The following is an 18504-nucleotide window of genomic DNA, read 5'->3' as shown; positions in this document are numbered from 1 at the left end:
CACCAGCTGATTGGAGCCGAGTTACTAGAGTAGAAGAACAACCTAGCTGAGCTCTGAATTCATGACCTACAATATTCTGAGCAAATAAAATGGTTCTTTAAACTTCTAGTTTTGGTATGCAACAATAGGAAACTAAATCAGTGAGAGTGTATCTATTACCAGTCACCCTTTTCCTCCTAAGCACAAATAATTTTAATGATTAGTATTCTATGGAGAGGTTTTTTTAAATTAACACATATAGAATATTTATAAAGATTAAAATAACAAGTACATATATTAATTACCCAGTTTAAGAAACAAAACATTATGAAAGGTAATAAAACCCCCCCCGTACATACTTGTACAACTGTATTTTCCTCCCTCCCCTTATGAAGTAACCACTATCTTGCAATGTTGTTTGTTCTGTTTTGTTTTGTTTTGTTTTGTTTTTACTGATGTGTAGTCTTATTATTTTTTAAGTGAAGTATAGTTGATTTACAATGTTTCAGGTATATAACAAAGTGATTCAGTCATATATATATGTATATATATATATATACACACACACATATATATATATTCTTTTTCAGGTTATTACAAATATTGAATATTTCCCTGTGCTATACAGTAGGCCCTTGTTGGTTATCTATTTTATATACAGTAGTGTGTATCTGTTAGTCCCACATTCGCAATTCATCCCCTTCCCCTCTTCCCCCTTTGGTAACCATAAGTTTGTTTTCTATGTCTGTGAGTCTATTTCTGTTTTATAAATAAGTTCCTTTGTATCACTTTTTTAGATTCCACATATAAGTGATATCATATGATATTTATATTTCTCTGTCTGACTTACCTCACTTAGTTTGATAATCTCTAGGTCCATCCATGTTGCTGCAAATGGCATTATTTCATTCTTTTTTATGGCTGAGTAATATTCCATTTCATATATATATACACACACACACACACACACACACACACACACACACACACACACACACACACACACACACACACACACACACACACATACATACACACACACACCCCACATCTTCTTTATCCATTCATCTGTCAGTGATTGTTTAGGTTGCTTCCATGTCTTGGCTATTGTAAATAGTGCTGCTATGAACATTGGAGTGCATGTATCTTTTCGAACTAGAGTTTTCGTCTTTTCCAGATATATGCCCAGGAGTGAGATTGCTGCATTATATGTTAGTTCTATTTTTAGTTTTTTAGTGAACCTCCATACTGTTCTCCATAGTGGCTGCAGCAAATTATATTCCCACCAACAGTGTAGGAAGGTTCCCTTTTCTCCACACCCTCTCCAGCTTTATTATTTGTAGACTATTTGATGATGGCCATTCTGACCAATGTGAGGTGATTGTAATCACATTGTAATTTTGATTTACATTTCTCTAATAATTAGTGATGTGCAGCAAGTTTTCATGTGCCTATTGGCCATCTGTATATTTTCTTTGGAGAAGTGTCTGTTTAAGTCTTCCACACATTTCTTGATTGGGTTGTTTGTTTTTTATATTGAGCTGTATAAGCTGTTTGTATATTTTGGAAATTAAGCCCTTGTCAGTTGCCTTGTTTGCAATATGTTCTCGCATTCCACAGGTTGTCTTTTCGTCTTGTTTATGGTTTCCTTTGCTGTGCAGAAGCTTTTAATTTTAATTAGGTCCCATTTGTTTATTTTTTCTTTTGTTTCTATTACTGTAGGAGATGGATACAAAAAAATATTGCTGTGATTTATGTCAGAGTATCCCACCTATGTTTTCCTCTAGGAGTTTTGTGGTATCCAGTTTTACATTTAGATCTTTTTTTTTTTTTTTTAAATGTTTCCAACTTTTCATTATCATATACAGTGCAGCGCTGGAATACATTTTTTTTTTTTTTGGCTGTGTGGGGTCTTCGTTTCTGTGCACGGGCTTTCTCTAGTTGTGGCGAGCGGGGGCCACTCTTCATCGCGGTGTGCGGGCCTCTCACTATCGTGGCCTCTCTTGTTGCGGAGCACAGGCTCCATATGTGCAGGCTCAGTAGTTGTGGCTCACGGGCCCAGTTGCTCCACGGCATGTGGGATCTTCCCAGACCAGGGCTCGAACACGTGTCCCCTGCATTGGCAGGCAGATTCTCAACCACTGCGCCACCAGGGAAGCCCCACATTTAGATCTTTAATCCATTTTGAGTTTATTTTTGTGTATGGTGTTAGAGAATGTCCTAATTTTGTTTTTTTACATGTAGCAGTCTGGTTTTCCCAGCACCACTTATTGAAGAGACTGTCATTTCTTCATTGTATATTCTTGCCTCCTTTGCTGTAGATTGACTGTAAGTGTGTGGGTTGATTTATGGGCTTTCTAGCCTGTTCCATTGATCTATATGTCTGTTTTTGTGCCAGTACCATTCTGTTTTGATTACTGTAGCTTTGTAGTATAGCCTGAAGTCAGGGTATACCACAGCTCTGTTTTTCTCAAGATTGTTTTGGCTATTAGAGACCTTTTGTGTTTCCATACAAATTAAAATTTTTTATTCTTGTTCTGTGAAAAATACCATTGGTAATTTGATAGGGATTGCATTGAATCTGTAGATTGCCTTGGGTAGTATGGTCATTTTAGTAATATTGTTTCTTCCAATTCAAGAACACAGTATATCTTTCCATCTGTTTGTGTGGTTGTTGTTTATTATTCTTAATGTACTATTCAGGCATGACTTATTTTCTTACATTTCACTTTATTGTGTTTTGCAGATAATGCACTTTTTACAAATTGAAGGTTTGTGGCAACCCTGCATTAGGCAAGTCTATTGGTGCCACTTTTCCTACAGTATTTGCTCACTTCATGTCTCTGTGTCATATTTTGTTAATTCTCACAATATTTCAAGCTTTTTCATTAGCGTTATATTTGTTATGGTGATCTGTGTTCAGTGATCTTTGATGTTACTACTATGACTCCCTGAAGGCTCAGATGATGCTTAAAATTTGTTAGCAATAAAGTGTTTTTAATTAAGGTATTTACATTTTTTAGACATAATTCTATTTCCCACTTAATAGACTGTAGTATAGTGTAAACATAACTTTTTTATTAATTAATTAATTTATTTATTTTTGGCTGTGTTGGGTCTTCGTTTCTGTGCGAGGGCTTTCTCTAGTTGCGGCAAGCGGGGGCCACTCTTCATTGCGGTGCGCAGGCCTCTCACTATCGCAGCCTCTCTTGTTGCGGAGCACAGGCTCCAGTTGCGCAGGCTCAGTAGTTGTGGCTCACGGGCCTTGTTGCTCCGTGGCATGTGGGATCTTCCCAGGCCAGGGCTCGAACCCATGTCCCCTGCATTGGCAGGCAGACTCTCAACCACTGCGCCACCAGGGGAGCCCTAAACATAACTTTTATATGTACGAGGAAACCCAAAAATTCGTGTGACTCGCTTTATTGTGATCATCTGGAACTGAACCTGCAATATCTCTGAGGTATGCCTGTATTTTTGCTAAATGTCTATTTTTTCTTAAGCACTATAGATTATTATATAAATGTAATCTTCATACAAATGGCATTTTACTACATCATCCATCAGCAAGCTGTCATTTTTTATGCACTATTAATTTTTAGTGATTCATCTATATTGATACAGGGTGTTCTGAGTTGTTTCCAGTTGTTTGTACTACAGTGTTGCTATAAATATTCTTGTCTCTTATGCACCTAGGAGTGAAAATGCTGGGTTTTAGGGTATGCACAGTATCAAATTGTTTATCAAGTCACCAGTACATTTTTTACACAATTGTCCTTACTTTCTTGAGATTTGCTGAGCTCAAAATATAACAGTGGAGATATGCTTCCCTTTATAGTTTTGCTTTGGTAAGGTCAATATGCAGGTTGTTTCACCTTAGCATTTGATATGAAATAATATATTAATATTAATTCAATAATATTAATATATTAATAAAATATATTAAATAATATACATGAATTAGAAATAGTTTAATATATAAATAATATATTTATAATGTTAAATTATATATTTATTAAATATATTATATACTATATTCTATTTATTTGTATAGCTAGGAGAATAATGGTTCAGAGTGTGGGAGCGAAGTCAGAAATGGTTAAAATTCATCTCTTATGAACAAAATTTGGCTTTCTGGGAGCCACAGGTCATTCCTCCTCTTCCTTTTTCTCCTCTTTATTTTTAAAATTCATAACCAAAAGCAAAAATAAAAATTTCAAACAGACTTATTTACTCCCTATGCCAGCACATTCACCTCCTGGTTATTCTTTTTTTAAATCAGAAGATTCATTTATCTCCCCTGCCTGCCTCTTTGTCCTTTGATGCAATTCTGGTATTTTATATAACACTGACTTCTACAGTTCCTCTGTAACTTAGTCTCTTTCTGCAGGACATAACTCTAAAGAACACAATTAAACAGAACAGAAGAGGATTTTAAAGTAGAGATAAAAAGCTATTTCTCCACAATAATGGTGGAATAGATTTATACATGTTTATACAAACTTATACAACTTATACAAATTTATACAACTACTATTGGTAGTTCCCAATCCACCACCAGAAATCAACAGCAAAATATCTACACAGTAGCAGTCTGAATTGTTGCCCAGAGTGCTGTACTTGTAAATATGTAATGGAAAAGAACTCTAAACTGGGTTTCACATTTGCCTTGATAACACACTCTTCACGCAGAAAGCAGCACCTGAGCTACAGATTCTACCAATTTAGGTTCCTTGCAGTAGGAAAAATACATACGTGGAGGAAGCATTTCTTGTCTCCAAATATTTTACCCTTGTCTCATATTGTTTCAGGGAGAATACTCTCTCAAACTCCGTACAAACTCTATCTAACAGCAATATTTTGTATAACTTAATTCCAGACATCATTTCAATAGTCCCTCTTTCGTGTCATCTAAAGTTTAAATCAAATTCTTGAACAGAGTTGCAGAGCAAAACTAAGGTTTTCAAAGATTTATATTCACAGGAGAGCAGTGTATTTAATTCTTGATGATCATTAGTTTGAAACTAATGATAACTCCACTCCAAACTTGAGGAATGAGAGGAAGGAGACATAGTTTGAATTTTTAAGTATCTAGCATGTGAATCTCCTTTACCTCATTATATATAATTTGTTTTTGTTTGAATCTTATAGTACCTTTCCTCAATTTGTAATTGCAACTGAAATGAAATAATAATTACTAACACTTATTAAAATATTATTGAACACCATATGCCAGATACTGTGTTAATTGTTTTACACACATTTTATTTAATTCTCTCAATCAATTTATGAATCAATAATGCCCCATTTTACATATGAGAAAATTGAAGCATATAGACTTTCCCTTATTATTTGGGTTTATACGAAAATCTATCATTGTGTTTATTCAATTTCAGACATTTGAAACACAGTAAAACTGAAAATATATAAACTTAACAGTTAAGAACATTATTTAGAAAGTATTCAGTTAAAATTAACAAAAAATATAAAGAAACACAGTAAATTAATTATATGGAAGCTCTTTAAATAAACCTATTCAACCCCAAATCAATATGAAATTGAGACTAAACTGTCCTCTAACTAAAATATTTTAACTAAAATATCTTTATTTAATGAAAATATTTTCATTCATACTTTAATTCCCTATATGAATTGCAGGAAACTATTTATAATGAAAAATAGTCCTTTACATACTTTATAGACTTTCAAAATGGCATTTTTGATTCCAGCCCTTGGTGAAATCATTGGTTTTTGTGTCGTGATCATGACCAATCACTTTCTGTTCTCTTTGGTTTGTCATGGAATTCCTGATATTTTACTCTATACGTCTGTGTTCCATTAATTGAACAATCAAGTTTATGATGTGAACAGATAAAATATTTGCTAATAAATTCTGTTAAGTTTATCAGATTTCTTTTTCTTAAAAATGGATGAAATGAGGAAGAATGCAAGTGTGTAGATTTTTTTCTTTTATGCTTGCTAATATTTAGTAAACACTGGAAGGAAATAGGAGAAAATTTCCTGCAATACCTAAGCAAATAATACCACAATTAGTTTATTTAAAAAAAAAAAGATGATTGCATATAATTGTGTATAGTTACTGAAGTAACAGTTTAAAATAAGTAATGAGGGAAGCATAAATTTAGAAATGTCATTTTATATCAAGCTATTTATTTTGTCTTTTGATAAATTGTTGGAATTTATACCTGGTATTGGGGAGAAAGAAATTTTTTTGTGCCCTTCTAGGTTCTTCTGGCTGGTCTAAAAATTAAATTAACATGAGACAGATTAACAGGAGAAAGTCAAACAAAAGTTTAATAACATGTATACATGGGAGAGACCCAGGAAGACTGAGTAACTTGCCAAAATGGCTGAGACCTTCACCTTAAATAGCATCTTCAGCTAAAGATAAAAGAGGATATTGAGGGTAGTGGTTTGGGACTTCACAGATGAGGAAGGCAATTCACATGGAGATGGAAAAGCAAAGGTTTTGTAAACCAATGTTTGCTGGGCCAGGCAGAGACAATGGGACACTGAGTGTACTCTGATCTCTAAGCCCTGTAGGTTTCCTGCACCACACCTACCATGTATTCTTTGTAGATATCTCTGGTGACAGGGGAACAGGTCCTGTATCTAAATTCTTTTAGGCAGTTAAGGGAGAGGTAACAAGAAAACCTTCCTGATTCTTCTGTTTCTTAAAAATAATCAGCATAAATTAATCCACATGTCAAAGGGACATATTTTGGGGTGGCAAATTTTGCTCCTCTACACTGGAATATAAAATCAATTAATTTGTACCTCTAGGAATAATCGAATCATAGTTATATGTTCTATATTGAAATATGTTTCCTTCTTTATAAAATAACTCATTTCTCATTTTTTATCTGCTTCCTCTGTATGTAGAACTTGAGGTATATTTTTTAATATTACATTTCAATGAGATGAAAGTAACAATGACAACAGGAAAAATACCTGAATTTTATATTGTCACACATGTTAAATTTTAAGGAAATAAACATTCTTGCAACGTAAGAATTTGGAAATTTCACAAAATGAAATGCCTTTTAAATGTTACCGCATCACTGTCATTCTAAGGAGGATTTGTTACATGCTTAATTGTTTGATAGATTTAGATTCCACATGGAATTCACTCATTCATTTGTTCATCAAATATTTATTAAGTGCCTGTCAGGCACTAGGACTTGTACTAGGTAGTAAGGATGCAGGATATGGCTCAAGTATCTTACAACAGTCAGAAAAGAAAACAAACTGATAGTTTAATTTAGAAAGCAAAACAGAAGTGTTTATGTGTGTTTCCAGAAGTAAGAAATTCTCTTATGGGGAAGGAAGATAAGAACAAGTAATGATAAAATGTATGTGTATGTTCTCTCTACCATTAAAATAGTAAGGACCTCAATAAAGATGCCATACCTTATTTTTGTCTCATTCAAAGTGGGATTTTCTGTTATAACCAACAACCCCCAGATCTCAGCGGCTTACCAAACGGAGTTGTATCGCTTCTTTTGTCACAGATAAATTGGCTATTTGGTGGAAAGCTTTTCAAAGGAGGGATTCAGAATGAGATTTTCCATTCATTCAGTGGATCCACCACTTCTAGAGCCTTGGAGCTCTCCTGTGAGCCTTCTGCAGCAAGCCTAGAGGCAAAACGTAACAGACATAGTGGGTAGCAAATTGTCTTAGTAGTCAGGACTGGAAGTGCCATATATCAAATCTGCTCACATTCTATAGGCCCGAACTCCATCATGTGACTCAAACTTAACTCCAGTGGTTTGTGGAAAAAAGAGAACTTGGATTATTTTTGAACAACTTGCCAAATTCTACCACATATTTTTTTCTCCAAACCAGCCCAATGCCTGACAGATACTTGCTATTAATAAATGTTTGTTGAACTCTTAGTTTGTATTAAAAAGAATTTGAGCAAAGTAAATATACTTCTGTAGCCCCCAAATATCTGTTTTTGATTTGCATTTTACAGACTTAATCTTTATTCAAAATTAATTGTGTATAGTAAGCAACTAGCTACACTATATCCTTTAATCCTTATAACAATAACCCTTTATTTTTTCCATTTTTCTCACAAGGAAAACAAGGATCCTCAAAATTAAATTACCTGCCCCAAATCATATAAGGCAGGCAGTCTGATTTCACTGAGCTTTGTTATTTGGTGGTGATTTTGATCATTTTCAGTTTTTTAAGATTATTGTTAAGTGTGCAGTGTTGGTCCCAATAAACTTAGGCAAAAGGACTTTGTGACTTAAGTAAGAAATATATATTTGGTCTTCATCCCTGTTTCTGACACAGAGCTCCTAAAACCCTTGGAATTTCCTAAATGGTGAGAGTAATTGAGGTGTCTTTTTTTATGATAATGAGGTGACTTTTGGACCCACCTAAAGTTGGTGGCTGTTTGCCAGGGGAACCAACCAGGTGATTAGAGGGTTGGAACTTTCAGTCCCACCCCCCAACCTCGGGAGAGGGGGATGGGGTAGTGTGGGGAGGAGAGGGGGGAGCTGGAGGTTGAATCAATTGCCAATGGCCAATGGTTTAATTAATCATGCCTAAGTAATGAAGCCTCCACCAAAACCCAAAAGGACTGGGTTTGGAGAGTTTCCTGGTTGGTGAACCTGTAGAGATTGGCGGGGGGGGGGGGGGGGGCGGGGGGGGGGAGTGATAGGCTGGAGAGGGCATGGGAGCTCCACGCCCTGTCTGCATACCTTGCCCTATGCATCTCTTCCATCTAGATGTTCCTAAATTATATCCTTTTATAATAAATCAGTGACCTAGTAAGTAAAATGTTTCTCTGAATTCTGTGAACTGCTCTAGCTAATTAATTGAACCCCTTGAGGGCGTCTTAGGAACCTCTCTGATTTATAGCCAGTTGGTTAGAAGCACAGGTAACAACCTGGCCTTGTGACTGGTGTTGGAAGTCAGCCAGGGTGGTGATGGGGAAGGGCAGGGTGGAGCTGTGGTGTCTTGTGGGACAGAATCCTTAACCTGTGGAATCGGACATCATTTCTGGGTAGATAGTGTCAGAACTGAGTTGAATTGTAGGATACCCAGCTGATGTCCCAAGAGTTGCTTGTTGTTGCGGGTTACCCTCCCTGACATTGGAATTGGTACCAGAACCTAGTTAAGCTTTTATTCTCTTAGGTGGAGATGATATTAGGACACAAAAAGAGAAGGTTTAGAGCAGGTTGAATAATGGCAATGTACTCTACATGTGGGTACAGAAGCAAACTCGGTAGCATTGACTTTAAATGTACTTACTAATAATCTACATTTTCTGAAATAGGCCAAATGGTGTTTCATAAACCTGGCTAGCCTAGCTGTTAATAGAGGGTGTTCTGTCAGTCATGGAGGTGTGGGTCAAAAATATTTGTTAAAAGTAGTGCACCAAAATGTTTTAAAATGGAAGACAAGTGTTCTGAATGTTCATCATTAAATAACTTTATGTCTATACCTAAAAGAGGAGATTTTTCATATAGCCTCTCTCCACTGCTGCGACACACTGAATACCATTAATCAGATTCCGGGGCTTAGTATGACATAACATTGAGCTACAGGACTGATCTAGTAACCCCAGTTTATGGGATTGTTACGTCTTCTTGGAGAATTGTCCCCTTTATCATTATGTGATGTCCCTCTTTATTCCATATCATTTTTCTTGCTCTGAAGTTGGCTTTATCTGAAATTAACACACCTAATCAACTTTCTTTTGATTAGTGTCAGCATGGTACATATTTCTCCATCCCTTTACTTTTCTTTTCTTTTTTAATCAATCTGTGTCTTTACATTTACAGTAACTTTCTTGTGAATGATGTGCAGTTGGGTCTTGTATTTTTATCCATTCAGATAGTCTGTATCTTTAAATTGGTGTATTTAGACCATTCATATTTAAATTAATTATTGATAGAGTTGGATTAATATCACTGACATTTTAATTGTTTTTGTATCTGTTGCCCTTTTTCTTCATTTTTCCCTTTTTTTTATTTTTATTTTTTTGCCTTTCTTTTTCTTCCTTCTTTGGCTTTAATTGAGCATTTTACATAATTTCATTTTCTCTCCTCTTAGCATATCAATTATTCTTTTTTTTTATTTTAGTGTTTGCCCTGGAGTTGGCAATATACAACTAATATAAGTCTATGTTCAAATAACATTATACTGCTTCATAGATAGTGTGGGTACCTTATAACAATATATCCCGAATTCCTCTCTCTCATCCTTATAACACTGTTGTCACTCATTCCACTTATCTGTAACCTATAGTCACTGAATACATTGTTGTTATTATTATTTTGAGCAACCTATTATCTATTAGATCAATTAAGAATAAGAAAAATAAAAGATTTTATTTTACTTTCATTTATCCCTTCTCTAATGCTCTAAGTCTCTGACATATATCACTTTCCTTCTCTCTGAAGAACTTCTTTAAAATTTCTTGCAAGGCAAGTCTACTGGCAACAAATTTTCTCTTAATTTATGTTTGTCTGTGTAAGCCTTTATTACTCCTTTACTGTTTTTCTTAATTGTAGTAAAATACAAAGAATGTAAAATTGGTTATTTTTTAACCATTTTAAGTTTACAATTCAGTGACATTAATTATATCACTCCTATCTCAAAATTTTTTTCATCATTCCAAACAGAAACTCTGTTCCTTTCTTTCTTCTCTTTCTGGTATTCCCATTCCAGCTATGTTATACCTTTTGTAATTATCCCACAGTTCTTGGTTATCTGTTCCATTTTTTCTCTTTGCTTTTCAGTTTTGGAAGTTTTTATTGGCTTCCTCTAAAGCTCATTTTTTCTTTCTTTAGCTGTGTTCAGTTTACTGATCAGCCCATCAAAGGCATTCATTTTTTATTTAAGTGGTTTTGATTTCTAGCGTTTCCTTTTGATTCTTTCTTAGAGTGTCTGTTGCAGGAAGGGGGACCCCTTCCAGGGCCTGAGAATGAGCTCTTGTCTAACACTCGGAAATGAATTGTCCGAGGAGATGCACGTGCTGACAAAGCAAGAGACTTTATTGAGAAGGAGGCCTGGGAAGAGAGCAGCAGGGTAAGGGAACCCAGGAGAACTGCTCTGCCACGTGGCTCACAGTCTCGGGTTTTATAGTAATGGGGTTAGTTTCCGGGTTGTGTCTGGCCAATCACTCTGACTCAGGGTCCTTCGTGGTGGCACTTGCATGGCTCAGCCGAGATGGATTCCAGCGAGAAGGATTCTGGGAGGTTGGTAGGACGTATGGACTGACATCTCCTCTCTCCTTTTGACCTTTCCCGAATTCTTCCAGTTGGTGGTAGCTTGTTAGTTCTGCATACCTTACGAGGACCTCCTATTGTAAGAGAACTCATGCAAGTGGTTATTATCGTGCCTGGCCAGGGCGGGTGGTTTCGGTCAGCTGTTCCCTAACATTTCCATCTCTCTGCTGCTTACACTGTCCGTTCTTGCATGTTGTCCACTTTTTCCATTGAAGCCCCTAGTATATTAGACTTAGTTATTTTAGATTTCCAGTCTGATAATTCCAGCATCTCTGCTATATCTGAGTCTGGTTCTGATTCTTGGTTTGTTTCTTCACACTGTGTTTTTCACCTTTTGCCATGCTTTGCTCTTGTTGTTGAAAGATGTAACGTGGTGGGCAAAAAGAACTAAGGTAAATAGGTCTTTTGTGTGAGGTTTTATATTCATCTGGCTGTGTGTTAGGCTGTATTTACTGTTTGCTATAATGTTGGTGTCAGAGGCAAAAATTTTCTCTGCTGTCCTTGTTTTGGTCTCCCCTGTTGTATTTCAGTTTTCCTAGAGAGTTCTTAAATAGAGTCTAAGCCTTGGAATTCTTTTCAGCTGCAATGCCCTGTTATTTATTCAGGATGGCTAGAATGGACTGGATTTGGGTTTTTCCCTTCCCCCACATGGAAGGCTAGAGGGGCCTGGAGTTGGATATGTCTCTTCCCCTACCTGAGTTAGGCTTTGTTAACACTCACATTGGTTAGGCTCTGGTAAAATAATTTCCCTTGAGGACAGTCTTCTGTTAATGAGAGCAAACCCTATAGCTTTTTTTCAAAGTGGTTACTTTTCCCTTCCTACTTTTTTCCAACTCATGGATGCGTGAGATTTTTATCTAATCTTCACTCAGAAAACATGGTGGTAAAATTCAATACCTGCTGGTAAAAGTGTAGAAGCCCCCACTAAGGACGGGCCCACAGGAGTTTTTATCTCTCAGATTAGTACACACTCAGTCTACAATTATTCAATTACCCTTTAAGTGTTCCTACAAATCTCCAGCTGTGGCTTCTCCTCCTGGGAAGCTCAGATTCTCTGTTTCATCTCTCTTTTTGGACCAGTGGATTGCCCTGTGACCTCAATTCTCTAATGGATCTCAGATACGTTGTTGATTTTCAGTTTGTTCAGCTTTTTGTGAGAATAGGAGTTTATGGCTTTCAAGCTATTTACATGTCTGGTAAGCAGAAGTCACTATAATTTGTGGGAAGCTTACTGTTAAAGTCTATTTCCTTTAAAAGTTTCCTGCTGAATAGCAAGGAGTTCTAAATATTTTGGAAAGAAATTTGTCTTGGAAAAATATATATATAATTCCTTAATAATTAGCAAACTTTGTAAAGAGTAAACCCAACAATAATTAGATATATGATAGTTGTTTGGGTCAAAATACTTCAAAATCCTCACTTCAATTCACATAACCTAGAATCCCTCAGTTTTTGTCTTTGAATTACCACTGTGAACTACAGGTTAGAGGTTCCCTAATTATTCATTTATTAGAGGTTAACCGCACTAGTTTTCTAAAGCAGTTTGACTACACTATTATTACATAGTACCCTAATCAGAGCAATCTGATAATTTTTTACATAAGACATCAGTTGAAGTCTTTGCTCAAGTTATTTTTAGAAAATATCTGTCTTGTCAGTTGCAGAGAACTTCTATGACATTTAAAAATGCCTATACAATTATTTACAGGTACTCAGCTGCAATGTAGTAGATTTTAAAAACAAGTTATATTACTTGTACAGCAAACTGTGAATTGATGTATCATAGGTTGGGTTCCCTGGGAAGCCAACTTTGAAACTCAGTTTATTTTGCAGGTTTTTTATGCTGGAGTGTCACTGGGTTCAAAAGCAGTGGAAGGGAGGAGAAGAAAGCAGAAGTGGGAGGAGGGAGAAGTCAGTTCTGAGGCAGGCCCATCAGGAGTCTCAGTCCATCCCATGGGGGAAGGTCTGGAATTAGACTGGTCCTTCAGAATTGTCCCTCATGGGATCAAAAGGCTAGGTGTTTCTACTCCCATCTTAAGCAGTCATTGGATCTGGGCTGCCTGAGAGGCGTGACCTTGAGTAAGGCAACTGAAATGATACCTAAAGGAGCTGAGAGTAAATGGGGCAACGAGTCTCTCCTTGAGGAGAAACTGTGTGTTGCATCTCTCTGCTTATCATGACCTGATAGTTGGATTAAAAAGCACATTTCAATACCTTCTTCATTTAAATATGATTTGAGGTTAAACAACAGTCAAGGAATTGAGAGACCTTGATTTTATCACCTCAACAGATATTCATCTCTATGTGAGATTAGCTAACATAAAAAGCAGATATTCCTTTTTACAGGGAATTTTTACAAAGGGATGCATTACAAACCAGAAATAGTTCAGAAATTTAAAACACTGTATGAACCCAGTAAAAGTTGCTCTTATAGAGTGGTGCCCTTTTTATTTTAGTAAAATTGAAGTTAGGACTTTTTATTTGATGGCATCTTGCTAAAATGTATTACATGTGCTATTGCCTTTATAGTCCAAGTGAGATGAATACTATTTCAAGTTTTTAAAAATGATCTTTGGTCAACATTTTGATTACATATTATATTATATTATATTAATTATATTATATTAATCATATTATATTAATTATATTATATTATATTATATTATATATAAAATTGGCGTATACCCAAGAACTCCCCAAGAGGGTGGTCCAATTTGGTTGGGAAAGTGACTATAGAGACGGTATGTGTTAAAAGGTTAATTTGGAAGAATTCCACACTGAGCTAAAGAGAAAAAACAGTGTAGTTGAGAAAGACCAGGACGTTCACTGAGGTGAAAGTTAAGTCAAGGTTTGCCAGTTGTTTTAAGGCCAGGATGTTGAAGAGTATGGAAAGAAAAGGAGGGAGAACAGGGTTGAGAACATTAGAAAGGCAGATGGAGAACATCCTTAAGAATAATCATCTAGGCTGAAAATTTGTGATAATGTGCTGAGTTTGTACAATACCCAGCAGAATATTCCATATGAATATTATAAAATTAAAATTCCTTACATCTACTCGCTTTATGTTCAATACTTCATTCAACACATACTTACTGCTTTCCCACTGTGAACTGTTATGAAAATTTTGAATCTTAATTTTTCATTCTGCAACTAAATGTATACAGAAGTCAGAGAAAAAATCCAGTATATTTATAATTTCCCATTTATTTACCATACCCTTAAATTTATTTGGCCAGAATCAACCGTACTTTTCTCCTCCCTTAGTTGCTTTCACATATATGAAAATAGTAATGAAATTATGCTTTATGACATTTCTGGTAAGATGTATGTCTTTACCATTGGCTTGTATAACAAGCAATTAAGAATAAACGTTACTTAGAATTCCACAATACCCTTTCTTAATTTTCTTTTGTCAAGAGCATAAATTTATAAAGCTTTCAACACCAAACCTTAAAGGTTTTAGTGAGGGAGCAAAGAAACAATTTATTTCTATTTTGCACTTTATTAATTCTTAGTTTTTTGTAGTGCCATTGAAGCAATTTAAGTTCATCTGTGGAAATTTAAGTTTTTCACACTGGAACTATGACAAACAGATGTAATTTTAAAATATTTTGTAGCAGTAGGGATAAAGAAAACAGGACAGATGTTTATATAATCTTTTCATGCTCTGGGTTGAAGGTGAAGATTAATTATAAGGATAAGATGTTAGACCACAGAGAATGTGACTGTTATTAGGGGAATTTTCATGAAGTTCTAAACCAGCACTTCTGAAGTATTACTATGTACTGATTTTTCTAACTGGACTGGATATACAAATAACTACTTTTAGGATTTAGGGAAAGGAAGTAATATATTTATTCTACACATTTTGAACTCCCTTCCCCCAAACAAAAAATGATTGAAGTATTTTGATTAATTATAAATATCAAAATTTGGGAAAAAATATCCCTTTGAAATTAGCATGCAATAATTTAAAACACTTCCTTAAGGAGTCACACTTTGCATTTCAAAAGTATAGTATGTAATTTGTATTTCCTATTCTTGGTTGTGTAAGGTAGCACAATAATATCTTAAAACAAAATAAGCTTAATAGATTTTATTTGTTGATTTAGTTTGGATAAACATTTCAAATTTTCACTAGAAAGACAATATGAGCTTTTTTATTGAAAGGTTTATAAGAAATAATATGCAGAATATTACTTGGTATATAAATATGCTAGATGTGTTTAGTTTCATTCCCACAATATTGTGGCAAAATGAATACTACTGTCCCCCTGATAGCATTGATTTCAATTGTGTTATTAAGAAATATAACCTTTTCAATAAATTAAGCGTATTACAATTTCCATCAAAATCAAACCAGTTTTTTTTTTTAAAAATTGAAAGGTAACTTCAGTAAAGATGTAGAATTCAGTTAAATAAACAGTAACAGTGATTTCATTTAGATATAATCTCACTAAAGAGTGCTAGAAAATTCTACATTTGTTTAGGGTTTGGATATCCTAATTTGTGGAGCATGAAGATAACATGCACCTTTCCTGTGCATGTGTGCTTTATAACCATTTTGGAAGCAAGGAGCTTAAAAGACTGTTTTTGGTCTGTAATCCTGCATGCTTCTAAACCTTATTCATATTTTGAATTTTAGCTGTTCCCAATATGCTGGCATGGTGGCTTTATTTTAGCTATTGATCTTAAAGACAACAGAGGAGAAATTTAATGCACTTTATGGAAGCACAGATATCATTTTAAAATTATTAAAGTTCAGAATCATTATGCCCATTCCCCTAAATAAACTGCATGCATCTTGTTCTTCTGCTTCTCTTTAAGCTTGATTACATCTCTGCTCAATTACAGAAATGAGCTTTTAATTGGACTTCCTTAATTGGAAGCTTGGTGGTTGCAGAGCACAACTGCTCACTTATTCCTTAAGAATCAGTTAGGTCTGGTCTATGTGAATGCAATATGAAAGAATGACGAAGATTGGTGAGGTCTCCATAAATATAATGTGATTCCTAATGCAGGCTTCTAAATTACAAATGATACACTATGATTAGCCATATCCAACCCTGTCATTTTATTTGTGTCTCCTTGGTGTCTGGTAGTCCTTACAAGACATCTGTAAATGTAAATATTTTTAAGTATCTTTAATAAAAAATAATGACAGTATGGTTTATTAAAAATTGAAACATGTTCATTTATAAAAATTAAAATACTCAAAAATTCTACTCATTTTACAAAAATAGAATTATACTCTATGTGTTCTTTTTAAATTAGAAAGTAATTTAGTTTTGTGAAAACAAAATAAACTGAAGGGAAACATGGCATAGCAGCACTTCACATAAATGTTTATTTGAAAAATCTAAATGATACGACTAAATGTAAAAATAGACTTTCAAAAACATAAAGAATTTGGAGCCATTTTGGTGTCAATACATGTTTATGTTTCAAATCTACATGATACATTTTGACACCTTCCTGGGAAACTTGAGAAAATTGGCACTCAGCCACTTATTCCAACTTTACCTTCTCCATCCTCAGCTTTTATTCACTTATAATAATTTTACTATTGTCAAGTTTTATCATATTTATGTACTCTTTTTGAACTCTAAACTTACAATAGGATCAATTCAGTAAATTTAAATTGATTCATTGCTTATCATCGTTTCCGTCATTCCTGATTTCTTTATTTTAAATCACACAACTAATTAGTTGTGTTTCATGATCAGGTAGTATTTGTTTGTGAGTTTAATTTGTGAGAGGGAAGCTGTATTTTCTGGGTATTATATGCCTTAGAGTACTTTCTTTTCTTTCTTTCTTTGCTGCAAAAAGCTTTATTGTTTCCATTTGGTCCAAGGCTTGGGAGAGCGCTCCAGGGTGGTTAAAAAGCTGCCTAGTGGCTGCAGAGAGGGGCTTCAGGCAGAAGCCCTGACGCCAGAGGGGCTCCTCAAAGGCCGCTGGGCTCCGGAGGCTCCTAGTCGTGCTGGAGGGTGAGCCTTTCGACGAGGGACTCGCCCAGCCCCGCCTGGGGACCGGCCGGCCTGCGGAGGTTGGTCAGGTGATCGCGCATCTTCTGGATGAGTTTCACCTGCTCATCTAGGCGGCGGCTCTCTGGGAAGTCACAGAGGCGGGGGTCTGCGCGGGCAGAGCCCAGGCCGTGCAGGTCCGCAGGGGCCTGGTTCAGGTTCTGCTCCATGATAATGGCGGCTTCCACAGCGTCCTGGGTTTCACCCCGCTCATCCTGAGACGCTTCTGCACGTCCTGGAAGAGGGCGCGGCCGCCGCGCTGTTTCTGCATTTTCAAGAGGCGCTGGGCGCCCTCACGCTTCCCCTCGGGCACTTCGCGGAGAAAGTGGCCCAGGCCCTCCAGAGCCGCGTCGTGGCGGTGGAAATAGGAGCCCAGAGAGAGGTAGGTGCGCGAGGCCCGCAGGTGCATGTTGACCAGGCGGTTGACGGCGGCCTCCACCTTGGGGGAATCATTCTGACGAATCTGGGAGGTCGTGGTGGATCGGTAATATGGCGTTAAGCTCAAAATATGGTGCTGGCGGTCCCGATGGCCGAGGACAGCTGAGCGGCTGGTTCCGAAGGTTGCGAGTGGAACACAGGTTGGAGGGGGGTCGGAGGCGGGAGCAAGGGGCGCCCCTGGGTCTGTTCTGTCCACACACCGTTGTAGCAGGAGACAGAGCCGTGGGACTGCCCAGTGCACTGCTTGCCTTAGAGTATTTTCTATTGTCTTTTCACTTGAAGAGATACTTGGCTGGGTATAAAATTCTTGAAACATGGTTTCTCCCTCACTATGGCATAACTTTGCTGCATAATCTTCAGCTGATGTTGATTTGTAGAAGGCTGAAGTCAATGTACAGTTGACCCTTTTTTTTTTTTTAATATTTATTTATTTGGTCGTGTCAGGTCTTAGTTGTGGCTCGCGGGCTCCTTAGTTGAGACATGCGGGCTCCCTAGCTGTGGCATGAGAACTCTTAATTGCAACATGCATGTGGGATCTAGTTCCCTGACCAGGGATTGAACCCAGGCCCCCGGCATGGGGAGCGTGGAGTCCCAACCACTGCGCCACCAGGGAAGTCCCCAGTTGACCCTTGAACAACATGAGTTTGAACTGCACGGGACCACTCACATGCAGATGGTTTTCAATAAATATGGTACTACCCCATCCGCAGTTGGTTGAACCCAAGGATGCAGAACCAGTATATGGAAGGCTGATCGTAAAGTTATAGGTGGATTTTTGACTGGTGGGGGGGGTCAACGAT

At 36.5% G+C, this 18504-nt stretch overlaps 1 pseudogene across 1 annotated transcript in view; it reads right to left on the bottom strand.

The window, feature by feature from the left end:
* Window positions 1-9404: 9404 nt before the first annotated feature.
* The window catches only part of LOC309621136 (ferritin light chain pseudogene), a 36108-nt pseudogene continuing 27008 nt past the window's right edge, over window positions 9405-18504 (bottom strand). Inside the window, exon 1 of the transcript in view lies at window positions 9405-18504. This exon is cut by the window's right edge and continues 27008 nt beyond it. The product of the transcript in view is annotated as a ferritin light chain pseudogene (transcript).

The sequence above is a fragment of the Balaenoptera borealis genome (assembly GCF_965194805.1).
Source record: "Balaenoptera borealis genome assembly, chromosome: X".
Lineage (NCBI taxonomy): Eukaryota > Metazoa > Chordata > Mammalia > Artiodactyla > Balaenopteridae > Balaenoptera > Balaenoptera borealis.
The sequence above is the reverse complement of the archived record's forward strand: the minus strand, read 5'-3'. Positions and strand labels throughout refer to the sequence as shown.